We start from the raw sequence: 7,965 nt of genomic DNA, 5'->3' as shown, positions 1-7,965 counted from the left end.
GTACCAATTTCCACCCGTACAATTTCGGTCGTGCCTTTTCAGACTTGAACAATGAGTAAGTGCGATTTCATACCCAAACTAAACGATAATTTAAATTTCATACCCGAACTTCAATATTAACATAAACAACTACTTTGACTAACGTTTAGTTAGTCAACCGACATCATTTTAACTAAACTAATTAAAAAAATGCTCACTATGACTCGAACATACGCCTAGAGAGGCACTAAATTGAGCAGTAAACCACTGGATTAAGTCAAGTTTTGTAAAATCTATATATATACTAAATTATATAGGTACCAAAACGAGTGAATAAATCACTAGCTTCTTCTCCCTTTGGCTATCTCTCTCAGTTTTCAATTTCAGAAGTTTCAGTCTCTAGGAAGTTCTATTTTTAGTAGTAATGAACATTTTAAAATCTCATGACAAGGTAATGTTGGGAGCCAAGAAGAGTAGCTTCGGCTTCAACACGTAAACAAGAGCGGAGATTGGTTTCTTCATCTAAAAACGAATTAGCATGAACTGAGGCATTATCAAGCCCAAGAAATCGAATCCATTTGATCAGGAATCGATCCGCGACGAAACCGTGAGCAAACCTAGTATCGAGAAAAAGTCAAACAATGGTGTAACATGAAAGAGAGTAGACTGGCGACCAAGAAAAAATATAAATTAAAATATATGTAAATATGACAAAAATTACTTTGATCTGATGGTAAAGTTTTCGTTTAATTTGTCTAGCGTGAGTTCGGCCCTCCAACTGACGAATTTTATTATTCTAGCTAAAACAACATCCTTTTAATTCTCCCTTGACAAGTCATCTCTGCCTAGACATGTATTTGCTCAAAAATAACGGTTGAGTGACAAAACTGCCAGTTTTGTAATGTGAGTGAGAAGAGAATGCGAGTATCGGAACTCCCGAGAATAACATTGTTCTCCACCAAAAAAAAAAGAACATTGTTCTCCACCAAGTTAAAAAAACTAATGGTCTTTTTAGATCCCAGCAATTTGCGTCGTGCTTTTTTAGACTCAAACAAAACATAAGTGCGAAATCGTTCCTGAACTGAGATTATTTTTAAATTTTCGACCCAAACTTAACTTCGTAACATGAAATCCTATCGTTAGTCAACCGTTAAACCATGCTTAGTCGGATAAATGAAAAGTACCAATTTCCACCCGTACAATTTCGGTCGTGCCTTTTCAGACTTGAACAATGAGTAAGTGCGATTTCATACCCAAACTAAACGATAATTTAAATTTCATACCCGAACTTCAATATTAACATAAACAACTACTTTGACTAACGTTTAGTTAGTCAACCGTTATTTTTTGAGCAAATAAGTGTATAGGCCGAGATGACTTGTCAAGGGAGAATTAAAAGGACGTTGTTTTAGCTAAAATAATAAAATTCGTCAGTTGGAGGGCCGAACTCACGCTAGACAAATTAAACGAAAACTTTACCATCAGATCAAAGTAATTTTTGTCATATTTACATATATTTTAATTTATATCTTTGTCTTGTTCGCCAGTCTACTCTCTTTCATGTTACACCATTGTTTGACTTTTTCTCGATACTAGGTTTGCTCACGGTTTCGTCGCGGATCGATTCCTGATCAAATGGATTCGATTTCTTGGGCTTGATAATGCCTCAGTTCATGCTAATTCGTTTTTAGATGAAGAAACCAATATCCGCTCTTGTTTACGTGTTGCAGCCGAAGCTACTCTTCTTTGCTCCCAACATTACCTTGTCATGAGATTTTAAAATTTTCATTACTACTAAAAATAGAACTTCCTAGAGACTGAAACTTCTGAAATTGAAAACTGAGAGAGATAGCCAAAGGGAGAAGAAGCTAGTGATTTATTCACTCGTTTTGGTACCTATATAATTTAGTATATATATAGATTTTACAAAACTTGACTTAATCCAGTGGTTTACTGCTCAATTTAGTGCCTCTCTAGGCGTATGTTCGAGTCATAGTGAGCATTTTTTTAATTAGTTTAGTTAAAATGATGTCGGTTGACTAACTAAACGTTAGTCAAAGTAGTTGTTTATGTTAATATTGAAGTTCGGGTATGAAATTTAAATTATCGTTTAGTTTGGGTATGAAATCGCACTTACTCATTGTTCAAGTCTGAAAAGGCACAACCGAAATTGTAAGGGTTGAAATTGGTACTTTTCATTTATCCGACTAAGCATGGTTTAACGGTTGACTAACGATAGGATTTCATGTTACGAAGTTAAGTTTGGGTCGAAAATTTAAAAATAATCTCAGTTCAGGAACGATTTCGCACTTATGTTTTGTTTGGGTCTAAAAAAGCACGACGCAAATTGCTGGGATCTAAAAAGACCATTAGTTTTTTTAACTTGGTGGAGAACAATGTTCTTTTTTTTTGGTGGAGAACAATGTTATTCTCGGGAGTTCCGATACTCGCATTCTCTTCTCACTCACATTACAAAACTGGCAGTTTTGTCACTCAACCGTTATTTTTGAGCAAATACATGTCTAGGCAGAGATGACTTGTCAAGGGAGAATTAAAAGGATGTTGTTTTAGCTAGAATAATAAAATTCGTCAGTTGGAGGGCCGAACTCACGCTAGACAAATTAAACGAAAACTTTACCATCAGATCAAAGTAATTTTTGTCATATTTACATATATTTTAATTTATATTTTTTCTTGGTCGCCAGTCTACTCTCTTTCATGTTACACCATTGTTTGACTTTTTCTCGATACTAGGTTTGCTCACGGTTTCGTCGCGGATCGATTCCTGATCAAATGGATTCGATTTCTTGGGCTTGATAATGCCTCAGTTCATGCTAATTCGTTTTTAGATGAAGAAACCAATCTCCGCTCTTGTTTACGTGTTGAAGCCGAAGCTACTCTTCTTGGCTCCCAACATTACCTTGTCATGAGATTTTAAAATGTTCATTACTACTAAAAATAGAACTTCCTAGAGACTGAAACTTCTGAAATTGAAAACTGAGAGAGATAGCCAAAGGGAGAAGAAGCTAGTGATTTATTCACTCGTTTTGGTACCTATATAATTTAGTATATATATAGATTTTACAAAACTTGACTTAATCCAGTGGTTTACTGCTCAATTTAGTGCCTCTCTAGGCGTATGTTCGAGTCATAGTGAGCATTTTTTTAATTAGTTTAGTTAAAATGATGTCGGTTGACTAACTAAACGTTAGTCAAAGTAGTTGTTTATGTTAATATTGAAGTTCGGGTATGAAATTTAAATTATCGTTTAGTTTGGGTATGAAATCGCACTTACTCATTGTTCAAGTCTGAAAAGGCACAACCGAAATTGTAAGGGTTGAAATTGGTACTTTTCATTTATCCGACTAAGCATGGTTTAACGGTTGACTAACGATAGGATTTCATGTTACGAACTTAAGTTTGGGTCGAAAATTTAAAAATAATCTCAGTTCAGGAACGATTTCGCACTTATGTTTTGTTTGGGTCTAAAAAAGCACGACGCAAATTGCTGGGATCTAAAAAGACCATTAGTTTTTTTAACTTGGTGGAGAACAATGTTCTTTTTTTTTAGGTAGAATACCTTTGACAAAATCAGTAATCGCATCCATACATTCTTCAGCCAAATTATAGTCTGTCTTAATACCCATTAATCTAGTTGCAGATGATAAGACTGAATGACCATCTCTACAATTTTGATACAAAGGTTGTTTTCCTGCATCCAACATGTCAAAAAATCTCCTAGACTCGGGGTTTGGTTCTTCCCCTCTATAATGATCATGTACCATCTGCTCAGTACCTACACCATAATCTATATCTGTTCTAGATTCTTCTAACCTAATATCAGGCTGAGGTTCACTAACAGGCTGAGGTTCGCTAGTACTACCATATTCATAACCAGTTTCCCCATGAAGGTACCAAACTTTATAATTACGTGAAAACCCTTTCATATACAAATGAGTCCAAACATCAAATTCTTTTATAACCTTATTATTATTGCAAGAAGAGCAGGGACATCTTAACATACCACTTTTTGCATCCGGTTGCTGTTGAACAAGCCTCATGAATTCTCCAATCCCTTGAACGTATTCTTCCGTAAGCAAATTGGTGTTCGGATCCAAATGAGGTTTATCCATCCACGAACGATAATAAACTTCTGAAGACATGATTTTCACGGAATTGTTATGACTAAAGAGAATGAAGAGAGAATGAAGTGTGAATGAGTTGAATGAGGAGGGGTTGTATTTATAGGAAATTGCTTACGGACCTCCGACGACTTTCCGACGGAATTCCGATGGATGTAAAGCAGTCCGTCGGAATTCCGTCGGTATTGTCCAATCTCAAACGGCTATACAACGGTCATATATATTTGTCGGCAACGGTCACATAGTTCGTCGGAATTCCGTCGGTATTTTCCGACGGAATTCCGACGAACCATGTGACCGTTGCCGACAAATACATATGACCGTTGTATAGCCGTTTGGGATTGGACAATTCCGACGGAATTCCGACGGACTTCTTTATATCCGTCGGAATTTCGTCGGAAAGTCGTCGGAGGTCCGTAAGCAATTTCCTATAAATATAACCCCTCTTCATTCAACTCATTCACACTTCATTCTCTCTTCATTCTCTTTAGTCATAACAATTCCGTGAAAATCATGTCTTCAGAAGTTTATTATCGTTCGTGGATGGATAAACCTCATTTGGATCCGAACACCAATTTGCTTACGGAAGAATACGTTCAAGGGATTGGAGAATTCATGAGGCTTGTTCAACAGCAGCCGGATGCAAAAAGTGGTATGTTAAGATGTCCCTGCTCTTCTTGCAATAATAATAAGGTTATAAAAGAATTTGATGTTTGGACTCATTTGTATATGAAAGGGTTTTCACGTAATTATAAAGTTTGGTACCTTCATGGAGAAACTGGTTATGAATATGATAGTACAAAACTTTATAATTACGTGAAAACCCTTTCATATACAAATGAGTCCAAACATCAAATTCTTTTATAACCTTATTATTATTGCAAGAAGAGCAGGGACATCTTAACATACCACTTTTTGCATCCGGTTGCTGTTGAACAAGCCTCATGAATTCTCCAATCCCTTGAACGTATTCTTCCGTAAGCAAATTGGTGTTCGGATCCAAATGAGGTTTATCCATCCACGAACGATAATAAACTTCTGAAGACATGATTTTCACGGAATTGTTATGACTAAAGAGAATGAAGAGAGAATGAAGTGTGAATGATTTGAATGAGGAGGGGTTGTATTTATAGGAAATTGCTTACGGACCTCCGACGACTTTCCGACGGAATTCCGACGGATGTAAAGCAGTCCGTCGGAATTCCGTCGGTATTGTCCAATCTCAAACGGCTATACAACGGTCATATATATTTGTCGGCAACGGTCACATGGTTCGTCGGAATTCCGTCGGATAATACCGACGGAATTCCGACGACATTCCTGTAAATCGGAATGTCGTCGGAAATTCGTCGGTATTTTCCGACGGAATTCCGACGACTACAACGGTTACATTTTTTATCGGAATGTCGTCGAAAAGTCGTCGGAAAATTCCGACGAACCCTATTTCGTCGGAATTCCGTCGGAAATGGCCGACGGAATTCCGACGACTTAGTTTTTTTGGATTTGGTCGGAAATTTGTCAGTATTCCGTCACAAATATCCGACGACCTTGGTGTCCGTCGGAACCTCCGTCGGAATTCGGTGTGTTTTCTTGTAGTGCATTAAAGTATTCTAAAATCTTCAACTTAAATTTTGTTCAATAACAGTGGATATCAGAGTGTTTTATGAAATGACAAGTTCAATAACACTTGCTTTTAAAGTGTTTTTTAAAATCCATGTTTGAATAAAAGTGGATTTGTCATTTTAATGCAAATCACTTACACCCCCCTTAGGGCATGATTATCGGGTAAAACCCGTTTGGGTTTCTAATTAAATTTTTTTTTTTTTTTTATCTGATTAAAAAAAAAAAATTAAAAACGGAACCAATCGCGGGCCGCCACGTGTCGTGGGGCCCACGAAATAGTGTAACAAACGGACCAAAGCCGTTTCTTATTTTGCGACATTTGAAGCCCGTTTTACGAAAAGTGTGGGGTCCACTCTTGAAAAAACGCTGCGTTAAAGATGGCGTTAGTGAATGCGAACTAAGCTTGGAACATGGCCAGTTGAAACAAGATGCCTTTACAGAATCGTTATAAACTCGTTTAAACATATCCTCACCAATAATGTAGATTCTCGTATTATATTCATCTTCCACATAGTCTGCATTAGAACAAATTGCCACATTGCTCTCCTCGTCCAACAAGAAGCTTTCCACATGCAGTTTAAATTTATCAAAACTCCCTTCCAAGAAGATCCTCCACGACAAGTCCTCCTCATCAACAACCTTATTGGTCACTCCTCATCACGTTTGATCTGCCATCAATGTGTAGCACCGAGAGTTTTTCATCCCTAACAACCGAAAGTACATTGTTATCTACACGTTCAAAACTCTGAAACGGAAGAGGGAGACGCACAAATCTCTCCGTCGTGAAATCAAACTTCGTCCTCAAGAAAGCATCAGTTTCATTATCTCCAGCAAGGAAGTAAGTGTTTCCTTTCAAAGACACACCACTGAAATATACAAAGTAGTTAAGAGGGAATGAATCAAGAACCCTCCAAGAATCAGAGCTAAGCTCATAGATCTCACACGCAGAAACCCACACTTTCTTCTTGTTTCGATAATACCAATACCTCAAGATTTTGTAGCTATGACTACAGTCAGAAGAAGAAGACGTGGTGTATCCTAGGGCATATCTATCATTCCTTTGGTAACAAGTTCTGGGTTTGATGTTCCTTCTTTGACCAGTGCATGGGTTCCCCTCGTTGGAGGATAACATTAAACCGTCGCAGTGATATAGCTGAGAGAAGCCCAAATCTTCTGAACCCTTTAGACTTCTAAGTTTACTGGTGAACTCAATAGATGGCTCGACGCTGCAGCTGTGGAGATCTCCACCGATTGAATAAACCTCGTGATTGATCAGTAACATCGACTCTTTTACAGCTTTACATAACTTCTTGTTCTTCTCTACGAACCTCGGATCTATGAATAGAGCGTACCATCGTTTCCAAGTCGTTGTCAATCTGCACAGAGACTTGGCCGGAACCCTAGAGAGTATCTCTGATTCCAAATCGTCTGGAAGGTCCAAGATATCATCATCATCTGTCTTCTCGAAGAAGAAAGCTTCCTCTTGCCATTATATTATTGTAAAGCCCAACAATTTAAAGCCCATTGGTTTTTGCTACAAAAAAAAAATGAGACATTTACAATTTAAGCTGTGATTTTGTCCACATGGACAATTTTTAGCTGGACGACTTCTAATGACCGTCTTAAGGGGATGTGTATTTCGTTTCCAGTCATCTCGTCCTTTGTTATGTTGATTTTGTTTTCATTTATAAATTTGTTTATACTACCTATTACATACCTGTTTAGGCACACGTGTAAAATTTTTTTCGTCATATTTTAATATGTAGATAAAAATATTTTGAGTTTTATTAAATATTAAGAAATTTATCATATCATAAACAAAAATAATTCAGCAAAATGTAATAAGTTTAAACACAATTATAAGATATAACCACTTTGTTTCAAAAAACACAAACTACATAAAACACAATCATTTTTGTTTTAAAAACACAACTTATATAAATTCTAACATTTTTGCAATTCCATTTAAACTAGTTTTAAATATTTTAAATATAAAACGGGTTTTAACTGTTGTGTGCTATATTTAAAATTTAATGTTTTTTTTACAGACATAATTAAAACTCCATACTTAAAATTCAGGATTGAGCTCGATTAAGCAAACCACACTAGAAATTAAAACTACAAACAAACCAACCAACCAGATCTTAGCCAAGAAGAGATACCTAGAATAAATTTGGAGGCTAGAAACCCTAATCTTGAGAAAGAAGTGACCGCTTGCCAT

The 7,965-nt window shown here is 36.6% G+C and overlaps 1 pseudogene; it reads right to left on the bottom strand.

Annotated features, from left to right (window-relative positions):
• Window positions 1-420: 420 nt before the first annotated feature.
• On the bottom strand, window positions 421-7,965 carry LOC106315133 (annotated as a pseudogene).

Source organism: Brassica oleracea, chromosome C9 (assembly GCF_000695525.1).
Source record: "Brassica oleracea var. oleracea cultivar TO1000 chromosome C9, BOL, whole genome shotgun sequence".
In the NCBI taxonomy this organism is placed as follows: domain Eukaryota; kingdom Viridiplantae; phylum Streptophyta; class Magnoliopsida; order Brassicales; family Brassicaceae; genus Brassica; species Brassica oleracea.
Note: the sequence above shows the minus strand (reverse complement) of the source record. Positions and strands in the feature narration are given on the sequence as shown.